Here is a 25,186-nt window from a genome sequence, read left to right as displayed (position 1 = left end):
TTTACTAGAACAAAAGTTTCTGTAAGAGGAATACTAAGAAAAATATTTTTTACGTTAAATGAATCAATTAAATTCAATTCAATTCAATTCAAGATGACTTAAATATAACAGAAGGAACAAGTACAGAAAACGAGATATCCTAGCTTATCCTATCTTAAGGTATGTCATTCAGAATTTAAGTATAGGTTAAAAAATAACATATACATAATTTGATATCCTTGATTCTAACTTGAGAATAAAACTACATAATATAACAGATAAACAAATTAATAGACAGTGCAAAAATTTAAATAATCTAATTAGTAATAGTGAAAAACGTAACATTCATTAAACAAAATTTTTTTGAACCATATTTTTTTAATATTTTTAAAATTTAAAAGGTATTAAATTTAGTAATAGCGAGATAAAACTTTTGGAGAAAAGATTTGAACACAACTTGCTTCAACATAATAATCAAAAAAATTTAGAATACTTGGATATCAAATTAAACAAAACTGCCAACAATATAAAAAAAAAGTGTCACAAAAATAAACAAAAAATTTATAACAAAAAATCACATACTGCTTACAAATGCAAACAAATGTAACACAATAGACATAGTTAATAATACAGTTTTAATTACATAACATCCTCCGATTAATTTCATTTGAAGGTAAAAAATCTTTTTGCTGAAAAATTCGTCCTACAAAAATTTCCCCTTTTGTTCTAGTAAAAAACTTTAGGTATGGACCATAATATTACAAATCCGAAAATTATATCCAAAACTTTACATCTTCTTAAAATCTGCATAAGCCAGGACAATTTTCCTCTAATCCTCTAAGCCCATTGCTATCAGATATTTTTATGGATTATGTAGAAACAAAGATACATGGATGATGTACTGGTATCCTTTATAGGAAAAAAATAGTCGACTTGACCAATTCTTATCGTATATTAATTCTCTCCATGTTCATATTAAATTTACAATAGAATCAGAATAGAATTAATTCAAACATATTTTAGATTTAAAAACAAACATGCGTTTTTCGTATTTCACAAATCTACCCATACTGACATGACTATACACAATCAGAGAAAAAACCTAGTATCTTCTGCTCGATTACATATACAGGCAAGATATCAACAAAAATAGCCAAATACAGAAAAAAGAAAGAAATAACACTTGCTTTCAGAACAAATAACAACTTAAGAAATATATTAAGAACAACAAGAGTCAGAAGAAAAAGCTCTTATACATATAAAGATGAAGATCATAGACGAAGTAAGTACTTCTTTGAGTACCGTAACCTAAGTAGGCGTGAATACTTTTCATGACTATTTGCCGATATTGTTCTCGATCTGGTGTAATTCATTTGTTAGTAAGTCACTTAATTGACGAAGGTTTCTGGGCTATGAATATTGCTTTCTACAATTTCTCTCTATCCCTTAATATTTTCGTTAAGTATTAACTGCAATATCCAGTATCTGCTACCTCTCATTATATGACCCAGAGGAAGTACGCAAGAGATAAAAATTAAAATTGATCATCGACTTTGATGGGAATGTGCACAAATATGATCTGGTGTGGTGCAAACATCATCATCACTACAGTGTGGTAAAGAACATGATTTATACATAATAAATGTAAAAAACTAACCAGTTTTCCTAATTTCTCAACAAAAAAAGGAAATTAATATACGTGTCAATCACTAACATTGTTAGAATTAATAAAAAATTACATGTATCAGATACACCCATAGAATTCCAAAAAAAGGTAATGCGAAAGTAGAACACATTTTAATGTGTCAAATAAATTCAGTGAGAATTTAATAATAATGTGTATTTTAGACATACTTTTATTGGTGCCAATTCCATAGATAATTAATCTGATAAGTTAAGCCTATTGGTACCAGTCACAACACTTACACAACGTGAATGGTTTTTTTACACATGAGGAGTATTTTACTTCCAATTTTAATTTGTTGTAATTGTCACCTATATTAGTTAAAACACTGTTTCTATGTTTTATATTTATATTTAAGTATGTGTATATTAAAAAAAAGTAAATACTTTTGTATTAATTTCTTGCCAATAAACCATCTATCTATCTATCTTACATAACGTAAAGTTACTTTAAGCTACAGAAATTGCTGTTCATCATACAAAATTAAATAAATACGAGGCTTATTCAAAATAAACCCGTCCACGGTCCATAGCAAATTAATTAGCAAATTACCACTAAAAAATAATTACCACTAAAATTAAGGCACATATCCCATTGTTTCACTTACAGATGTATACCCTGTTTAAGTAATTCTTGTGATTGTTGTTTGAAGAATTCTTTTATGCCATTTTTGTTCTTCGTCCTAATAAAAATGGTTATCTTTTAGCACTTTATTCAGTGGACCAAAGACATCTAAATCGAAAGGTAATAAATCGGGACTACAGGGTGGATGCTTAAATAGCCTTGATTTTCCGTTGTAAATTTTATTTTAGTACTTTGGCAAGAGGCCAAGTTTTGTCATGCAAAAGAATTACACTACGTGAGAGTGTCTCCGGGGGCGTGTCAGGCAGAAGCTGACAGCCGTGCCGGACGCATTTAGAAATTCGGAGAAATACTTGGAAATTCCAAGTTTGGGCAAATCCGAATTTCTAATTGACTCGATGCAGGGACATTCCACTTTTGCTACGTAAAACAAAGGATTTGTTTTATATAAAAGCAGATGGAATTTCTCTCATCAGTCAGTCGAGCTTGCCTCTTCTACTGTAGACCTAGTCGGTGCTATTATTGTTCCTACTAAGTTATTGTTTTATTTCTGATTTCTTATATACCATTTTTATTTTAGCATTATTGTATATTCAGACCTTTTCAGGTTAGAATATTACTTTGATCTATATTTGTTCATATACTAATTGTTTGATATTTTAATTGGTTATTTTGATTGTTTATTTTTCTTGTATTTTGTGTCTAAGTTGTTCTTCCGTAAGTTAAGAACACTTAGAAATATTTATCTTGCTTTTTCTATTTTATATTTTGATTTGTACTTTGTCTAAGTAGTTCTTTCCGGTAAGTCAAAGAACTCTTAGAAATATTTCTCTGAATATTTGACTTGTTATTTTAATTGTTTGTCTAAGCCGTTCTTTTCCGGTAAGTCAAAGAACTCTTAGAAATATTTTCATAATTATTGTTGCATTATTATTTCCGATATTTTATCTAAGATATTTTTCTTAAGTTAAGAAAATATTTAATACATTTGTTTCTTTCATTTTCTATGTTATGCTAAGTTGTTTCTTCCGTAAGTCAAGAAACACTTAGCAATATTTTCACATCTTTTCTATATTTGATTTTTCTTATTTTCTTTTATAAGTCGTTTCTTCCGTAAGTCAAGAAACACTTATAAATATTTGTGCATTTATTTTACTATATTTGATTCTCTTGTTTATTTTCTATTCTAAGTTGTTTCTTCCGTAAGTCAAGAAACACTTAGACATCTTTCTATAATCTGTTTCATTTTTGCATTTCTCGTTTTATATTTTGAGTATTTTATTTTTCCATTCTAAGTTGTTTCTTCCGTAAGTCAAGAAACACTTAGAAACATTTTCTTTGCATTGTACTTTTATACCATTTTATTTTTCTTGTTTACTAAGTTATTCCTTCCGTAAGTCAAGGAATACTTAGACTATTTTACCTGTTCTGTTTTCTATTTTTGATCTGTTATTTTGTAACTGCTCCTTGGAACTGTTACCTATAACAGATACTTGTCACGGTAACCGTTATTTTATACCAGTAGAAGTATTAAACCATTTTATCAGTGACAAGCAAATATGGTCAACACCCTGTCTAATTCCGAGGACAGGAAGAAGTCCGCAGAGCCGGCGATGGGTCCTACAGGCCCAAATGCCCCCTCTCGGCAACATGGCGCCCAACCCACTAAAACCGAATCCACGACCCCAGGATCGTCTTCGAGCCAGCCTTCCACAGCTGACTTCATCTCTGCCCTTATGCAAGCGATGACGGCCCTATCGACCACTCAAGGCACCACACCCCAGATGCCTCATCCTGAGCCACCGAAGCCCAGGATTTCATATATGAAGCCCCCTCAGTTCTCAGGCCGGGAAACTGAAAACCCTCTCAGCTTTCTAACCAAAGCCGAGACCTTCTTGACAAAATACGACGTGGACGAGGACAATTGGATAGATTACCTCATCGACAACTCACTCCACGGCGACGCGAAGAAATGGGCCCAGAAGTTTTCCCACACAGACCTACCGTACGACACCTTCCGAGACCGTCTCCTGAGGAAGTACAACGACCCCGCTTTGCTCTCAGCCCTCACGTCGAAACTTCATGGAGAACATCAACGGAAGGATGAACCCACGGAGGACTTTATCAACGGTAAAGCAGCCTTATTCAGACGTCTCGCACCATACACCCCTGAGGACCAGAGGTGTATCACCATCGTAAACCAACTGAGACCCGACATCGCGATCTGCCTACGAGTGAACATTCCAAAGACCGAGGAGGACCTCCTAACAATAGCCCAAGGAATGGAAGCTGATACCCGCCGGAACACCGTCGCTCACAAACCCCAACATCAATCCCAGCAACAATCCCGACAGCGACAGCACTACCGTCCCCCACGTCAAAACAACACACCACGCCACCCTGAAGCGATCGAGGAATGGAGGAACCCCAACAGACAGTCCAGGATGCCACCGATGAGCCAACCACCACTTCCACTACCTCAGAACCAGGGAAACACCAACAGGGGCGCCAACTAAACCCTGTTGTGAAGATGGTGCCCCAACTGAACCCGATTCAGACACGACTCTCGACGACAGGCCTCCCCCAACTCCATGGAAGGATCAACGGACAACGTGTGAAGATCTTAGTCGACACCGGTGCATCTGGGAACTTCATTCACCAGAGATTGATCCAGAGACAAGACCTGCAACGAGGATCAGGATTGGTTCAGCTGGCGTGCACGGGCAGCACGTCCCGCACCCTAGGGACTGCTTAAGTCAAGATTAACATCGAGACTCTGGATTCAACCGTCAACTGCGTGGTTATGGAGGACTTGAACCACGACGTTGTGTTAGGGATGCCTTGGTTGGAACAGGAAGAGCCCAATGTAGACATACCACGTAAATGTCTACACGTCGGTACCACCTGCAGAACCACCATATACTGGAAGAACCCAGCAAAAAGGCAATCCAGGACGCAGCGGCTGGAACCCCATCAAGCTCCATCCTTCGCTTTGCAACAAGTTGAAAAGTTAATTCAAGAGTACGATGACGTTTTCGACGACCGTCTACGTCAGCCGACCACCAAGGCCACCGAGATGAAAATCGAAGTGACCGACGCCACGCCTATCAACGTTAAGCCCTATAAATATTCTACGAAGAAGAAGCAGATAATGGCCAAGGAGGTGAGAGAGATGCTAGCCGCAGGAGTCATCCGCCCCAGCAAATCTCCTTACAATAGCCCGGTGGTTATTGTAACCAAGAAGGATGGACCCCCCGTTTCTGCGTAGACTATAGGAAGCTTAACAACGTGACCATCGACGAAGCCTCCAGCATGCCACCAATCCACGACTCCATCAAAGAGGTTGGCACGGCTCAGATCTTCACCACCTTAGATCTGAAGAGTGGATTTTGGCAAGTCCCACTGCACAAGGACTCCAGCCCGAAGACAGCGTTCAGCCTGCCTGACGGGTCCTCATACGAATTTACGGTGATGCCCTTCGGCCTCAAGAACGGACCAGCTGTGTTCCAGAAGCTCGTGACTTCAGTCTTCGCAGGATACATCGATGTTTTCATCAAGGTATACATGGATGAATTTAGCCCTATCTTCCACCAGAGGGCCAACCCGGTTGAACGCCGAGCTCAGGAGCTCAAAAAGGGACTCCGCGCCCGATGCAAAACTGCAAATGATCCGAAATGGGAATCCTACCTGGCTGACATCATGTTCAGCCTAAGGACACGGAGGAACGAGGCCACCCAGGAAACACCCGCTGAACTTCTGCTAGGCTATCTGCCACGGCGCGCAGAAGAAACACAGCGTGAGCATCGTCTGGCAAACACCGCAGCCAGACGAGACGAAAGTGTTGCCAGAGCGGTTCAAAAGGCCACTGTATTTGCGAGGAACATGTTTCCTGACAACCCTAACGCTCCACCCGCCAGGAGGTTCATCGAAGGAGAGCAGGTCATGGTGAGGAACCACGTCCGAGGGAACTTCGGACCGACATGGACGGGACCACACACGATCCTGAAGGTGCTAGGCGATCATACCTATGAGATACACCGCGACCGGGACGTGAATAGGACCATCCATGTAGATGACATCCGCGCTGCTCCTCCACCTAGGGACGAACCTCCAGAGCAGGATTAAGGTTTATTACGACACGTGTAGATATCAAGGTGAACTGAGTAACCTTACATCTTCACGACGTCGTAAGACCTTCCTCAGGGTGAATTAAGTAGCCCTGCCAGAACAGCTGAGGATAACAGGACCCTGTTACGAAACGTTACAGACACCAGGGTGAATCGAGTAACTCTACGTGTTCTGAAACGTCGTAAGGCCCCAGCCGGGTGAATTAAGTAGCCTGGCTGAAACACCTGGACCACCTGGACCACCGGGACCACCTGGACCACCTGGGCCATCTGGATATCATAATAGTTAAGTGTAACATATCTTAGTCGCTAGCGTAAGTTTGAATTGTATTTCTTTGTATTTCTTTGTATTGTATTTCTTTTTTTTAGGTTAAGGACTTTTTGTATTATTGTATTGTTTGATTTTTTTTTATTAATAAATTTTTTTTAGCACCGTTAGGTCTTTCAGAGGGGGGGGATGTCTCCGGGGGCGTGTCAGGCAGAAGCTGACAGCCGTGCCGGACGCATTTAGAAATTCGGAGAAATACTTGGAAATTCCAAGTTTGGGCAAATCCGAATTTCTAATTGACTCGATGCAGGGACATTCCACTTTTGCTACGTAAAACAAAGGATTTGTTTTATATAAAAGCAGATGGAATTTCTCTCATCAGTCAGTCGAGCTTGCCTCTTCTACTGTAGACCTAGTCGGTGCTATTATTGTTCCTACTAAGTTATTGTTTTATTTCTGATTTCTTATATACCATTTTTATTTTAGCATTATTGTATATTCAGACCTTTTCAGGTTAGAATATTACTTTGATCTATATTTGTTCATATACTAATTGTTTGATATTTTAATTGGTTATTTTGATTGTTTATTTTTCTTGTATTTTGTGTCTAAGTTGTTCTTCCGTAAGTTAAGAACACTTAGAAATATTTATCTTGCTTTTTCTATTTTATATTTTGATTTGTACTTTGTCTAAGTAGTTCTTTCCGGTAAGTCAAAGAACTCTTAGAAATATTTCTCTGAATATTTGACTTGTTATTTTAATTGTTTGTCTAAGCCGTTCTTTTCCGGTAAGTCAAAGAACTCTTAGAAATATTTTCATAATTATTGTTGCATTATTATTTCCGATATTTTATCTAAGATATTTTTCTTAAGTTAAGAAAATATTTAATACATTTGTTTCTTTCATTTTCTATTTTATGCTAAGTTGTTTCTTCCGTAAGTCAAGAAACACTTAGCAATATTTTCACATCTTTTCTATATTTGATTTTTCTTATTTTCTTTTATAAGTCGTTTCTTCCGTAAGTCAAGAAACACTTATAAATATTTGTGCATTTATTTTACTATATTTGATTCTCTTGTTTATTTTCTATTCTAAGTTGTTTCTTCCGTAAGTCAAGAAACACTTAGACATCTTTCTATAATCTGTTTCATTTTTGCATTTCTCGTTTTATATTTTGAGTATTTTATTTTTCCATTCTAAGTTGTTTCTTCCGTAAGTCAAGAAACACTTAGAAACATTTTCTTTGCATTGTACTTTTATACCATTTTATTTTTCTTGTTTACTAAGTTATTCCTTCCGTAAGTCAAGGAATACTTAGACTATTTTACCTGTTCTGTTTTCTATTTTTGATCTGTTATTTTGTAACTGCTCCTTGGAACTGTTACCTATAACAGATACTTGTCACGGTAACCGTTATTTTATACCAGTAGAAGTATTAAACCATTTTATCAGTGACAAGCAAAGATGGTCAACACCCTGTCTAATTCCGAGGACAGGAAGAAGTCCGCAGAGCCGGCGATGGGTCCTACAGGCCCAAATGCCCCCTCTCGGCAACAAGAGCCACCCTCTCTGAGAGTTTTCGTCTTGCTTAATGATGATTTTTCAAAGGTTTATTATAAAGGTATTTCATTGATGATTTGGCTTTATTATACAGATTTTCATTCGCTGTAGATTCTGTAAACTATATAAGCAAGGGGCCTTTAATGTAAAAAATATGTTAACATGACCTTGCATACAGAAAAATAAATTTTAAAATTTAACAATTTTCGTGTTTTCGTTGCACTGATGACCGCGTACTGTTCAAAATAATGACCCTAAAATTCGTAGCCAGTAACTACTGGCCTAAGTAGTATGTAAAGTAGAATACATTTTGTTCTAAACTAAATTTTAAAATGTATCTTGTTCATTATTTTATATGTTATATTTTATATGTGTGTTATTAATGTTGAGTGTCATAGCTTTATATAAACAATCTCAACGACTAGTAAGTTGCACTGACAATTTGTGATATATTGTAAATATTTACACATTCTTCTAATTACAGTGTCTCGAAGAAGGAATAAAACGATTACGAAAGCTAGACCAAAATTCAAAAGAGTGTTTCTGTAACATCCCGGCCAAACTTTCTGACTGCAGCCCTAATAAACTGTGTTGTTTGTATATATATATATATATATATATATATATATATATATATATATATATATATATATATATATATGCAAGCTTTAAAAACTCACATAACTGACACTTTAAACCAGTAGCGTTACGCGCTAGCTATGTTTTAGTTTATCTTTAATACCTCGTATTTTTAACAGATGGCAACCCTAATTGGCAACCATTTTTTCTCAGGCAACCTTATGTCATCATATTAAGAAAAAAATTAGCGGTAATTTGATATAAAAACACGTGCACATATGTCATGATCAGCGTATTTTATTTAAAACATAAATGAAGACGAAATAAAATTTTTGTTTGAAAATTTAATTACTATTCATTGAATTTATAATATTTACGGACACTTTTTAACGGGCAACCCAATATCAATGTATTCTCCTAATTTCAAATGTATGTAAAAATGTGAGTTTGATTAACTACGTTATGAACGTAGTGATCCTGCAGTGGGATATTAGACTATTAGTGCACCTGGTCGCGGCTTATTATGTGTCTTCTCTCTTCTCTCTTCCATTTTTAAATTTTCGACACCATTACTTGACAGTTGGATAACCTAAACATGCATTTCTGTATACTGCATTCGTGTACGAATTTGTAATTATTGCGACCCTGCACCACACAAAAATTGAATAACCATACGCTGATTATATTTTTGGAACGATTGTTAATAAAAAATTTAATTTTAAGTTGCAATACTTAAAATCGCAGTCAAATAGAAATGATAGGAACTGACCGGTATGATGACTGCAAACATAACTAACACTACAGAATGTCAGTCGAATGATTATATTTGTTTCCAAGGCCAACCTTACCAAAGATGGGTTTCAGTTAAACCAGCGAATATTGACATGGGGATACTATTAATAATGGTTAAAAGGGCACTGAGTTACTAGCACAAAAAAATCAGATTAGTTTGCCTACTTTTTATATTAACCGTATCTTTTATAATAATCTCTGCAAATAACTCCTCTGTTTCTATAAGGTTATCTAATATATTATAAAACAATAATTGGTTGTAGTTAAATATAAAAATCTGCTAGCTTTAATGCTCAATACCAGCGATCGTGTATCTATAAAATTATTGTCAATTTCATGTTGGCCTCATTTAGAGACTCGTTACCGATATGTCGAAATTGATTTAGGTGATAACTTTTATCATGTAAAAGTGGAGCATAAATTTTACTTTTACTTGAACCTGATTAATTATAATGATTTGTAATAGTTTAAATGGTGCTATTTTTTCTTACGAAAAAACAGCCTATTAGCGATAAATTTGTGTTCACATTAATTTGTGATTTGTGACAGAAATCAACGATTTGGAAAACTAATAATTTTTTATAATTATTATTTATTCGCTCTGAAATATAAACTTAACAAATTATCTTTATATTAAATATTTAATAAATAATTTATTTAGTTTTAAATAATTTATATTAAAGTTGTATGTTAACTAAGCACTCATAAAATTGGGGTAAGCGACGTTAGCTGCAAATATATAAGTAATTAAAGCTATCTATCTATTATGTCTAATTTAAAATAGTTTAAACATAAGTTTTTATTTGTACCTTCCAGTCATTCATCTTTTTCAGTCATATTTAATATCATCAATCTACCTGTTTTGAGGTTTTTTATACTATTTTTATATTCCCATGGTCGCCAATCTAATATCTCTTTATTCCTTCTTTCATGATTTGGAATGGCCTGGGAAAAGGAGGATGGCAAATGAGTTAAAAAACGGTAGTCCTTAAAACAGTAGCAAGGCCTATCATGTACATCAGCGAGACTCGGACAATAACAGAAAGACATTAAAAAATACTTATATATATACATTAAATACATTAAATACTTATACATTAAAAAATTTTAAGAATTTTGGACTACCTGTATCCTAACACTGGCTTTTAAGTTAGACATTGTCATTCTCGGTAATCGGTTAAGTTTTTCTGGTATACCAAACTCACTCATTCATTGATATAACCTTATCACTGTCGTATGCGATCTTGAAGTCGACAAATAGGTAATGGGTTTCAATTTTAAATTCTAATATATTCTCAAGGTCATAGTGAATGAATCTGGTCAATTGTCGATTTTTCTGGAGTGAATCCTTTCGTAGAGGATATTTGAAAAATTGCTATTATTATATAAATACTAAAACTTTCGACCGTGTGTTGATGACCGTTCTTGCTACATTAGTCAAACTGGCCGCTTCCTTAGACCATTTAGTTTTCCGCAAATGTGGCATTATTAAGCCCAAGTATTATTGTCATAATAATTATTAATTTATAAGTCCTGTGCTTATAGTCATTCTTGGTATAACCTTGAATTTAATATTTTATATACTAAATATTTTATTATATTCAAATAAGTCTAACTATATTTAATGTGAAATACATTTTACGATGCGATTCCGATCTCGGAAATTATTCTTAAAATACAAATTAATCAAAATATGTTTTAACTTGAAAATAGAAAAAAATAATCTAATAGTTTTATCTACCTAATGACAATTTATTCAAGTTGTCAGAAACGAAACGGAAATGCCACTGAGCCTCTAAAAATCATACGAACAAACTGTTTTTTGGTGAAAATGTCAACTTCGGGATCCCAAAAATATGCAAAAATGTTTACTTCAATCCTTGAAATCACCCTAAAACCCCCCTCGAACGAAAGAGGATACGAAAAAATCGATTTATCAAGAATCTGAATGCCGTAGAAAAAAATGTTTTAAATAAAAAATGTAGCTGAAATAATTTCAAACAAAAATATTTATTAGCGTTTTTTGTCTAGAATAAACCGTTTTCTCATAATCAACGCTTAAAGTAATCTGCGATTTTAAATAATAGTTACGCAGGTAAAATCAATTTTAAATAAAATTTGTATCAACTCGACGGCAAAAATTCGATATGATTTGATCAGAGTGCTCTATCGACAAAAGCAAAATGTGTTTTAGGTGAAGAGTGCAACTTTCGTACAAATATTTTGTATTTTGCATCAAATAAAGTCTGTTATTATAAAGGGGATAAATCTTTATGATTCTCATGAGATCGATAAAATTTGTCACTTTTTTTGACCAGTCACTATGGAATTTCCACTGCTAGAGCCTACTTTTCACAACCTATAGTATATGATTTTGAAAAAAGTTAAAAATTTAAACTTTTACATTATAAAAGAACTAAAACGTTAACCACTAATTTTTTTAATCAAACAACTATATTTTTTGAAATTGGACAACTTCAGTTACATACTCAACCTCATACTGTCTTTGTGGAGGCATGTTCCTTCATTTTGAGGCATTTTTTGCTAAAACTCAAAATCAAAATTTTATGTTATACGTTTTGAAGGTTTAGCCCTAAAAATGGAAATTTTAACATGGTCAATGAAAGTGATATATTTTATTGATTTTATGAGAATCGTAAAAAATGGCAAAAATGTTGGAGTCATAAATAACACGAATGTATACACATGCAGCATATGCATGTGTGCTAGCATCTGAGAAGCCATGAATTTCAATTTTTCTAATATTTTTATTTTTGAAGAGACTTCGAGGAATATTTAGTGACTGTAAGCAAGATAGACCTTGAATGAATTTGAGCCACCCTTTCAAAATTTCAGAGCTAAGATGGTCATCTCAATCAATTTTTGCAAGCCAAATTTTTCTCATTATTAATTTTGCAATAATTACTACCGGAGCAATGAGACCTTCAGGTTAAAAAATTTGAGCTATCAGAGAAAGAACTTCTCTTTTAGTATAGGTGGTTTTAATGAGTGATTCTTGTGAGAACTGAGGTACAGAAATTAAGAATACATCTGAATTGGCATTCCAGTAGAGTCCTAATACCTTGCTATTACCATTTTCAGGAGCTATAACATAATTGGAATCATGAGAACGAGAGGAGACATTTTCCAAAAATGTTTGAGCGTTAGAACACCATTTGTGTACTAATATTCATACCTTGTTCAATAATTCTGTGATTTCAAAATAAGCCTTTAAGAGATTTGTTGGGTCATCAGCACCATACAACATGTCATCTACGTAGCATGCATTGAGGATAGCATCACTTGCAAGAGGATACGATTCTTGATGAGTGCGAGCTAACTCTACCAGACATCTACAGCTTAGAAAGTTGTCACAGTTAGTACCCATATGTTACAGTATTCAACTGGATGCATTGCAACTCATCTTGAGGGGAATTTCGCCAGAGAATGTTTAGGAGATATCTTTGAGTGGGGTTTATGAGGATTTGCCTGTACATGTGCCTAAGATCAGAGGTAAAAACATATAAAAATGTTCTAAAATTTATGAGAGTATCAATTAGTTCTGGTTGAGTTTTATACCCCTTCAACATAATATCATTGAGTGAGACACCGGAGCTTGTTTTCATGGAACAATCAAACACAATACGTAATTTATTTGTGAGCTTTTCCTCACGAATAATACAATAGTGTGGGATAAAGTATTTATTATCTGACATTGGGTTTGTGAGTGTAAGGGGTACCATCTTTGCATGACCAAGAGAGAGATATTCTTATATGAAGTCCTTATACTGGATATAAACTGTGTTATCCTTTACAAGTTTCCTTTCTAGATTGTAAAACCTCTGTCTTGCACAATAAAAGGAGTTGCCTAGTCTTTTAGGCTCTGCTGAAGATCGTAGTGGCAGATCTACTTGAAACCTACCTTCAGGTAATAATTTTGTGGTAGTTTTAAAGATATGTTCAGCAAGTTCATCATCCTGACTGAACATGGGACTTTCAGGGAGTTCTTCAACCTCCCAAAATCTTTAAATGAGCGCATCTAGAGGTTCAGTGATATTCACAGAATTGAAACAAAGAGAGACCTGAGTAAAAAAACAAGAACTTTTGATATTATCTGAGATGTGTAAGGGATAGTTGGGAATTGACTGTAAAGGTAGTCTTCCTTGGAAAATATATCCAAGATGTGTATTTTGCAGTATAGGGCCATTTTCAAGTTTTATTATTCCATCTGTTAACAGATCACAATATATGTCATTGCCCAACAACATATCAATTTTACCAGGTATTGAGAATGAATGATCTGCAAGGTTTATATCATGAGGTATACTTAAGTGAGACCTACTTATCTTTACCTGTGGCAATTTACATGTTATAGTTGGCAGTATAGCACAAAATACATTAAATCCATTGTGTGTTGTTCTAAAGGGATAGATAATGAGATCTATCATCTTGTTGAAGGTGGAACAAGATTGAGATAAGGTAGAAATTTTGAGTAATCTATTATAAGAAGGAAGACCTAGCCTATTTACCAACTCTTGGGTTATAAAACTTGTTTGGCTGCCATTATCAAGAAGAGCACGAGCATGGACTAAATTTTTATCTTTGTCCACTAGTGTAACAAGAGCTGTAGCCAATACTACTTCATTTGTGAGCGAGAGTGCAGAGAATGACTGAGTTACATCTTGTGAATCAAAGCTGTGAGAATGAGAGTGAGCTTGAACACCTGATTGAGAGTGTTGAGTATCATGAGATGAGGTACCTGGTTGATTAAAGGGTGTATTATGTTGAAAGACATGTAGGTTATTGGACCTAGTATTGTCTTTATTAGTGCTATTATTAGACCGAGTATGTTGAGAGTTGTTATCATTTCTGATGATGTGAGCTTCTGGAGGAAGATATCTTTGTGTAGAAGTTGAGTGCTGTACATGATTGTCTTTATGAAGGAGTGAGTGATGTCTTCTATGACAGATAGAACAAGTTGACTGTGAACCACAATTTGTAGTAAAGTGCCTTGTTCCCAAACAATTTTTACACAATCGCCTTGGGTTTACAAACTTCCGTTTTTCCTGGAGCGCTGAGCTTTTAAAACCATTACAATTATAAATTTTATGATTTTGAGAACAAAACAAGCATATTAAGTTATTTGTTTTATTTTCAATATTAGAGAGATGTGTGACACGTGCATGACTACTATAATTAGAATTTTGAGTCTGAGTATTAGAGCTATGCAGTTTCACAAGGATTTCACATCTTTTTTCTAAAAATGTAAAGAGCTGTGCTAATGTAGGTATTTCCTTGGAACCAAGTTCATACTCAAATGCCTTATGAGAGTTAAAATCTTTCTTTTCTAAAATTAATTCAATTAAAATAAGATCCCAATGCTGAACTGGAATCTGCATATTACTGAGAGACTGCATAGTTTGCTTTATATTAGTCAAAAAGCTTCTAAGTGATTGTGGTGAGCATTTAACTAGAGATGGAATTTTCAATATCTTTTTAATTGAACTACTAACAATACGTTCTTTATTATCATACCGTTCTTTTAAAGTGTTTAGAGCAATATGGAAGTTAGTGTCAATAACTTCCAAACTTTTAATTAATTCCAGTGGTTCACCATTGACATGAGTTTTTAAATATATTAGCCTTTATAAATCATTTAAATCAGGGTTTGAATTACTAATGTACTAAACAGTTGAATAAAAGAGTTCCAATCTGAAAACTCACCTGTGAAAATTACAATTTTGAATCAGTTTCTAAATCCTTTTTTGAGTTTAATTTAATAATAGGTAAAATTAAAAATGTCTAGTGTTTAATCTTTAAATAAACAAAACAAACCAAAACACAACACAACAACTTTACACCTGTTGTAAACTCCGTAGTTGTGTTCGTGTCGTCGAGAGTGAAGCGTAAGAGAGAGAGAGCCGCTTACCTGGTGTGTATGAGAGCAATAGAGTGTAGATACCTTGTTGATTGCTCGTTGATTCGACAATCAGATCAGAGTGTATACGAAACTTGAAGTGTATACCAACCATGTACCATGTGCTGCGTAGAGAGAGAGGATCCCGTGATACAGAGTTACCGGCTTTTGGCTTGAATTTTAATTTTTACTTTTTTCTTAAATTCACTTTTCATAAGAGATCCAGTGATGAAGGACCATAAAGGGAAACGATGGGGTTATTTCCACCGTGCCCGTAGCGCACCAAACCCTAGTGGCGACCTGTCGAGTTTTTGTTACAGGATTTGTTAGGTAGCTGATTCGTTATTTTGCCTCTTGTGGAGGTGAAAATTATATACAACACTTTTAATTAGCGGTTTATTTGCTTCCAAAATCTTTACGGTAACGCTTTACAACTTAAACACTTATCACTAAACTAAAACTAACTTATTTGCCCTTGTTGTGTGGCACGGGTCACGGGTGAGAGAGACGAGGAGAGAGAAACTTCTTTAGCGACTTATATGATTGAGATACTTAATGAGACTGACTTTATATTACTTGAGAGGGCAAAGGGACGAGAGGTGTGCGGGCAGAAGAGGCGTCAAATACGCTGACTATCGTCTGGTCTTTTTTAGCTAATAGATATTTAATATTCGCACTACAGAGGCTGCGTTAGGTTAAATTTGAGTAGTGAAAAATTAGTTGGTTTTCCAACAGGACCTGTTATACTTATGAAAGCCATCCGCTGCATATGGTTTAGTTTGTTAATCGCTGTTCCCTGTAGCACTTTTGGTACCCAAGCAATAGCTCCGTTAGTTAGCATTGGCATAATGACAGCAGAGTAGACCCAGGCGATCACCTTGTGCGTAAGGCCCCAGGTTCGTCCGACCGTTCGTCGACACTGCTCATAGGCAATATATGCTCTTTTAGCTCTACCATCTATGTGTGAGTTCCATGTTAACTTCCTGTCAAAGGTAATACCAAGGTACTTCACCTCGTCAGATAAATTTAGACTGTGGTTTTGAATCCTTGGGGGTATTAAGCCCGTGATTCTTCTTTTCCTTGTAAAGAGGACCATCTCTGTTTTCTTAGGATTTATACGTAGTAAGTATTTCTTGCACCATGTTTCTATTAGCCGGAGAGCAACTTGTGATCTCTCACATAGTGTGTTCTCAAACCTACCGCTTTGCAGGACAGCAATATCGTCTGCATAGGCTATTGTGTAGAAATAGTTGCTGCTGAGTTGGTCAACTAGGGTATCTAGAACTATGTTCCAGAGTAGTGGTGATAGCACCCCTCCCTGTGGACACTCCCTCGTAACCATGCCTCTAACAGAAACGTCTTCTACATTTATGCTTATTGCTCTATTAGAAATAGAGCTACTGAATGCTATTTATCTGTATCTAAAACAAATTTTTTTTTTGTTTTTTTTAGATGGCGTAGTAACGTCCGTATATAGTTATTTTGATAACTATTGTCTAGGACGGGAAAGATTTTTGTTTTGGTTCAGAGTAGTGGCTATACCGCTCTGAGGAGACCCAAAGAGGTCGAAATACGTATAAGCGGCTGTCGCTGCCCTGTATCAAAACAAAAATCTAATACCGTCATTATGTTTTATACTTTACTTCGGTTGGAGTACCAGAAACTGAATTCACTACGAATTTTGACCATGATGAACGGCATGTGGAACGCAATTTTAGATTCCCTTGCCGAGTAATTAATCAAGCTGTTTGCTTCGCAAGTTTTAGGAAGCGCAGTGGTAAAAATTTGAATTCGGTTTCGCCAGGTAGAAATCGTTTGATTTCTCTTTTTGTTAATTGAGATTTCTTTAAATTATTTTGTTTAAAATTCTACCTTAAAAATATTAGTAAAATTAATTATTAATTATAGTAATATGTAATTAGTATTATTAATTAAGCGTATCGTTTCAAGTGCAAAATATGAATGAAATGTCAGATGTAGGTAGTTTAGAGTTTCTTACCTAGATGGCGCTAGGTTTTAAATCTTAAATAACGTAAAGTTTTATAATAAATTCTATCTTAAAAAATATTATTAAAATTAATTATCAATTATATTAATACATAATTAATATAGTATTACTAATTAAACGTATCGTTTCAAGAACAAAATATGTTAGTTCATATTTCCTTCCTAGATGGCGCCGTTATATGACCGGAATTACAGTATGACCTGTCACTGTCATCATAGCCTTTTATATATATATATAGATATTGTTTGCAAATATCAGTCCATTTTTATTAGATAAAAACTAAAAATAGCGTATTATTTACAATTTGTTTTCTCACTTAAAGAAACAAAAATAAAATTGCACATAGTATATGTTAAGGATCATACTTTGGAAATTTCTTAAGCTTACGTTTTCATCTTAGGTAAATTGGACGAGGTGTAATATTGGGAGCTAGTGTAAAATGGTACGGTTTTTTATTTAACATATCGCGGAGACAAATTTAACACATCTGTTAATAAATTAGTGCAAGTTTTGAGCATTTCACGTTTATTACAAAATTTTAAACAATGGCGATATACATGTATATATTTTAATGATTGTATTTGCTGCTCGTTGTAAGGTGACATTTTGAAGGGGGAATAATTGGGTGTCTTTTCCAAAATTTAAATGTTGTAGTCGACCTCCAATACGTATTACCTTGTGTGTGGTGTCGAAGAAGGGATGTAGAGATAATAGTTTGCTTCTTCTGTTAAGAGATTTATAAGTAGATAACTGGTGATAATATTTAGACAAATGGTACTGCTGCATAGTACTAATAAAAAAAAGCGCTTGATTCTGTTCAACGACAGTTAGAGGACCCAGCTGTCTAGAGGAGCTCTCAGGAATTCTAAGATTGCCCATATACCTTAAAACATAAGCGAATATACGCTGTAATTTCAAAAATAAAGAATGTTTGTTGATTAACTTAATAATATGTGCGTCGAATTTGTTGACAGTGTTAATAAAGGAACAACTTGTGTTTAGCACTTCTGGAAGTTTTTCTGTAAGAATCATAGTAGATTGTTGCGTATTGTTTGTTGGCCACTGACATTCAGTTTGAAATTACCAAGAAGGTCCATGAAACCTGAAATTTGAGGAAATTAAATTAAAAGGTGTCATTCCGCGTGTTAGTAAATCTGCACAATTATCCTTAGTATTTACATAATACCATGAAGTGACATTCGATAATTGCTGAATGTTTTCTACTCTGTTGGCTACAAAGGTCTTTAGTATGTATGGGGATAAATTGATTCATGATAGGCATATTGTGGAACCAATCCAGTATTAAATGGCTGTGCCAGTAAAACAGCGCTAGGAAGCTTCAAACGTGGAATAGTTAAAGTTTTTAGGGGAGCGACGCGTGTTTTGGCACAGTACAAGTTTGAAGTAAAATTTTCCAATGTATCACAGCAACGTATGTATATTCATGCACCATAAGCGTGCTGCGAAGCATCGCAGAAGCCGTGCAATTGTACTGAGGTTGGGTTTGGACAAGACACTTGTGGTATTTTGATAGAGTTCAGTAATTGTAATTGAGTATAGTATTTAGCCCAAGTCATGTTTAAGTCAACAGGTACAGTTTTATGCCATGATATTTTGAGGTTCCAAAGCTTTTGGAGTATAATTTTAGCAGTTACAGTAACTGGTGATAAAAGTCCAAGAAGGTCGAAAATCTGTGCAGCTGATTATAGAATTTGCCTTTTTGTAATTCTGAAATGGTTAGTTAAACCATTACGGATGGTTAAACCATTAATCGAGTATTGTAGGCAATCAACATTGGGGTTACAAAGTAAACCAAGTGTTTTGGTTTGGTCACCTTCACCAATGCGCAAAGGGGTTTGGCTGACATTGGATAATGAAGCTGGATTATTTGAGATCCATTTTCTCAATGGAAATCTGTAACTTAAAAGAAGACTAGTGATTTGTTCCTTAATTTGTATAATCTCATCTACAGTTTCTGCACCTGTTAGGAGATCGTCAACATAAAAATCGTGTAAAATGATATTAGAGATTTTAGGAAACCTATTCATGTTTCTATGAGCGACCCCTTGAGGTGATCTAATGGCAAGAAAAGAGGCAGAAGTTAATCCGTATGTCACAGTATTTAGTTTGTACACTAGAATGTTATTATTAGCGTTGAAACGCCATAGGATCTTTTGCAGGTTGCGTTGTGATTCTTGTACCAGTACCTGACGATACATTTTTGCTACTTCCGCGCTCAACACGTAGTTGTATTTTCTAAAGCGCAGTAATATAAAGAACAAGTTGTCTTGAACGTTTGGACCGACCAACATAAGGTCGTTAAGTGAAACACCGGTCGAACTTTTAGCTGAACGAAACGACACGAAGTTTTATAGTAGTCGATTCAGCCTTAAGCACACAATGATGTGGAAGAAAGAAACCATTTCTGTCATTTTGATCTTCAGCCAAAGACATGTGTCCAAGATCAATGTATTCCCTAATGAACTGACGATATTGACATCGCACATCATTGTTTTTAAGTAATTTATGCCCCAATGTCAAAAATCTGTTAGTGGCTGCAGTTTTGGAATATCCAAGCTCAGAAATTGATTTTTTGAGTGAAATTGTGACGATAAAACGTCTATCTGCGTCTTGAGTTACATTTTCTTTAAAATTTTACTCACAGTAATTTACTTCATCAGAAAAAATTCTGTTTTTGGATACTTTTTCCCAAAATTAGGAAAGTTGGGTGTCCAAGTTGTTTATTGCAGAATAGTGCAAACTTGTATATGTATTGTTTTTGGTGTGTATACGTCCAGATATTAACTAACCTAACTTGATTTTTTGTAATATGGGTAGATTATGTCCCAGTTTAATTTGCCCTATGCTTATTAGATCCCAGAATATATCTGCACCCATCAGTAAGTCAATAGGAGCAGATTTGATAAATTCAGAATCAGCCAAAGTAATATTTTCTTTAATGTTTAGTTTGTCAGTACTAATTGGCAAGGATGGCAAGTTATCAGTAATGCGAATTAAGAGAACGCAAGTTATACGTCTTTGAAAAGTGTTGATTTTGGATTTGAACAGTAAAGAAATGGAGTATGTAACCTTAGTTTGTAGTTGATTTATTCCGGATATGGGACTATCAATTTGAATTTTAGGCAATTGTAGAATATTGGAAAGTTTGTCAGAAATGACGTTTATTTGGCTTCAAGAAGCACTCTACACTGATGTGGATTGTTGAAGTTGTCAAACACTGTAATACAAGCAGTTAAAATGAGTGTCTGAGGTGGTGTGGAAATACTAAATGTCAAGCTGACAATTTCAGTCGAAGTGCTGGGGATAGATCCAGTATGCTCTGAGTAGCTTGGATCTGTTTCCTTTCATTACTTTGAAACTGAAACAAAGTGTGATGTATTTTCCCACATTTTCTGCAACCAGAAGATTTACAGTTTCGTGTTACATGATTAGTGCCTAGGCAGTTGATGCATAACCTCGAACGTAGGTATTTAATTTTTCAACAGCTGTTAGTTTCAAAAATGTGTCACAAGTGTAGAAACTGTGATTAGCATTGCACAAAGTGCAATTAGTTGCAGTGGTAGAAATAAATGATGTTGTGGGCGTATGTGATTGTTTCAATGCAGTGTGTTTCGTGTGGGCTATCTGGGCGTCAGCATCAGGACGATCTTCGTCCTGATGCTGAGTTAATTATGATAAGATACGACAACGTTCTTCCAAAAAAGTGAGTAAATTTTGCAAGGTTTGAATGTTCTTTGCATCACTACGTAATGCCCAAGCTCGTTTTGTTGTGTTATCAAATTTATTAGTAACAAGGTATATGATTAAATCATCCCAATGTTCAGTAGGCCGTTGTAGCATTTTTAATGCGTTCAAGTTCTTCTCGATTCCGTCGCGAATTGATGTTAGGCCTTGATAAGATTCTTTTGTTAAAGTAGGTAGATTAAAAAAAGCCTTAATGTGATTTTCAATAAGAATATGTTTGTCTTCAAAACGATCTTTAAGTAGCTTCCAAGCAATGTCATAATTTGCGTCACACAATTGTAATGATTTGACTTTGTCTGCTGCTTCTCCTTGTAGAGAAAGCCGCAGGTAGTGAAATTTTGTACCTTAGACATAGATGAATTTTCGTGTACAATGGAGGTAAAACTATCTCTAAAGAAAAGCTACTGGTCAAAAGAACCATCAAATGTTGGTAAGTTTAACTGTGGTAAACGAATGTTTGAAAAGTTACTTTCTGTAGAGCTAATGCTATCATTGTTATTAAGTTTATTTGTATTAGTGAAAGAAGTAGTTAATTGGTAGCTACAATGATTTTGTAAAAATCGTTTTCAAATTTTTCTCTCGAATTAGCATCAAAGTCATTATCTTGTGCTTGAATAGTTGATTGAGCTGTGTTGAAATCGTCTAGCAGTGTTTCAGCTTTATTTAACCGCTATTGTAGTTGGTATAAATCAATTTCATCACATCGCAAATCTTTAATCGTGTTAAAATAATTACTAAAACGACAAAGGGTTGCTTTGACTGAAGTACGATTAACTTTAGCAGACGTCATTTTAAATTTGTATAATTATCACACCTATGTTTAATAGAAAGAAATATTAAAATTATTAATTAATCTATGTGATTGTAATAATGCGTCGTTATTAGTTCTAAAATGAATGTAAAAATTCAGTAAGTAAAATTTCAAATTAGAATATAAATAAACTGCAGCAAATATTGTCACATAGAAACGAGAGGAAACCGGAATAAAAGCACACTAACCTGATTTATCGCCTGTCCAGCCAAGGTAAATCCGCTGTCGTCAGTATAAGGGTCCAATGCAGGTCTTTTTCTGTTGTTGAATTAAATAAAATGTAATCTATCCAATATAATAAGTGATTTGCCGATATCAAATCGGGTTGAAAAACTAGCTTGTATTAAATCCGGCTCGAAGGACCAACTTTTATGTTAATTAATTAGTGCAAGTTTTAAGCATTTCACGTTTATTATAAAATTTTAAACAATATTGATACACATGTATATATTTTAGTATTTTAGTAAAGACTGTATCTTTTTTGAGTGCGTGGCGAGTGAATCGCACTCTTCGACCTGCCGTTCTAGAATTCGGAACAGGTCCGGTTTTGGCATTAACAACATCTGCTGCGAAGATCATGTATTAACACACAACCACATTTTTTTAATTGACGTATTGTCAGATTTCTGTATCATCCTAAGAAGGTCTCCAGGTGGGCGAAATATTTTTTAGACATCTAACGTCACGGAGCAAGACACCCTAGCATCTTTCGGCCGAGTAGGATACTAGGCCAGAAGACCCCATTGTAGTGCCGGATTAACCGTGTTTCGGCTAAAACCTTAACCCCCGTTCCAGAGTAGTGATCTTTTTACTTAATAAACAACTGAAATCCATATATTAAACGTCACCTTAACTATCACCAGAAATCAGAAAAAAAATTGTTTAAGAACTTTTTTACTTGCCATCTCCGTGACTAAGGTTGGCAGTCATCACTGCTATTCTAACTTTTGACACTACAGCCGGAAAGAGTTCAGTTGAGCTGCATCCAAACCGTTATCTGAGGTTTCTTATCCAGGACATTCTTCTTCTACCTATACTGCACTTTCCTTGAATCTTTCCCTGCATAATTAGTTTTAGAAATTAATATCTGTCACCACGTGTTATATGACCTAGATACTGTAGTTTTCTTATTTTGATGGAGTCCAGTATCTCCCTGCTATTCATAGTACTTCTTCATTGGTTATTCTGTCTGTTCAGGAGATTCTCAGCATTCTTCGATATGTCCACTTTTCAAATGCTTCCAATTTATTGAGACATTGTTTATTTAAAGTCCATGTCTCCACACCACATAAATGAATAAAAAATACTTAACACTTTAATACTCGTTTTCTTAAATTTAGGCTGAGTCTCTACAACATAATATTTGTTTCATATTATTGAATGCACTTCTAGCCTTTTCTATTCTAACTCTAATTTCCTTGGTATAATCGTTTGTTTTATTAATGTTTGCCCCTAAATAGTTATAATTCTGAACTCGTTATATCGTCTTAATATTTAGGTGTACATTGGTGTATCTAATGTACTGTATCATCAGCTTATCTAATTTCACGTATGGGTAGACCATTTATTTTTATGCCTACTACTTTATCTTCTAATGCTTTTTTGAATATTTCCTCTAAGTATGCATTAAACAGTGATGGCAACAAGACACAGCCCTGTCTTACATCTCTTTTAATTTTTATTTTATTAGTTTTTAAATTATTTATTATTATGACAGTTTCTTGTTCATAATACAGATTATTTATTATTCTTATATCCTGTGTGTCGATGTTCTTTGTTTTCAATAGTTTTATTAATGCTTGTTATAATCTAGGAAGCAGACATAGATGTCCTGGTTTACATAAATAATCTTTAGGAATACTAAATAAATCAAAAAAACGAAAATATTTCCGTGAGGTCATAAACTAATTTTGGTACTTACCGTTTTTTTCTCTCTGGATAAAAATCAAACAAGATTGCAAATTTCTGGTTCAATTTCCTATTTTGTCTTCCTACTCCTTCTTTATCACCCCAGAGATCAGACAGTGTACTTCTCTCCCTTCTCTCTTCTCTCTCATCATTATGTTTACCACGTTTCTTTTTACTCAGACAGTTTACTTCTCCCCCTTCTTTCTTTTCTCTCATCATTATGTTTACCATGTTTCTTTAATCAAGCGTGAAACCCATTCACCTCTCAAAGTCTCTCCTCTCATTCGTCCATCTCTGGCAATTAAAAATTCCGCCAAGGCTGATTTTCCTATTCCATTTTTGGAGGTGCCAAAACTACCATGTCTGGTCAGGTTAAGCTCCTTCGTCCGCCTTGCCTTAACACTTTCATTCGCACATTTTCTCTGCCACTCCTTTTTCGTTCCCTCTCTTTCTTCCTCATCTATATCTCCATGCACTCTTCTTGCATGCACCCTCGCTCTTTGCACAACAAGAAAACTACATTTAATGGTTACAACAGATGGTCAGCATACCTACGACATCATCTTACAATGACAACAACAGTAATTTATCTTCATAAATGAATGGTATCAAAATCATTTTCGTAATGATATATTAGATATAATTAATTATGCTTTAAAATGTTCTGTAGTACTTCTGAGGCTTTCCACCTATTTGTTGGTGATTTGTTGATTTTTCATTTATTTTATTAGACTACAAGCCCATTGGACATTTTATTGAGTCATTTGACCCAGCATAAATTACATAGGGTCTGCGTAGCGCAAGCGGTAGGATGCTTGCCTCGCATGCCGGTGGTCCGGAGTTCGAATCCTACCGCCGGCAAGAACAACTAGACATTTTTAAAAATGTCTATAGGCCCCAGGTCGACTCAGCCTAAATAAAATGAGTACCTTGGGTAAAACCAGGGGTAATAATAGGCGGTTGAAGCGTAGCACTGGCCATGTTACCTTCCTTGTATACCGTAGGCCCTAGATGTAGCAGACTACCCTGCTATACTCCCAAAGCCGCGAGCGGTATAAAACGGGAGACTATTATTATTATATATTACATATAAATCAATACTACAATATGTAATAACAACTTAAGAAACTATGGCTCCAATTCTTATTGGTTTACAAAGCATGGGGGTTAGAATTAAGGGTTACGTCTTAGATTCCTCACCCCCG

The sequence above is a fragment of the Diabrotica undecimpunctata genome, chromosome 5 (assembly GCF_040954645.1).
Source record: "Diabrotica undecimpunctata isolate CICGRU chromosome 5, icDiaUnde3, whole genome shotgun sequence".
In the NCBI taxonomy this organism is placed as follows: domain Eukaryota; kingdom Metazoa; phylum Arthropoda; class Insecta; order Coleoptera; family Chrysomelidae; genus Diabrotica; species Diabrotica undecimpunctata.
Note: the sequence above shows the minus strand (reverse complement) of the source record.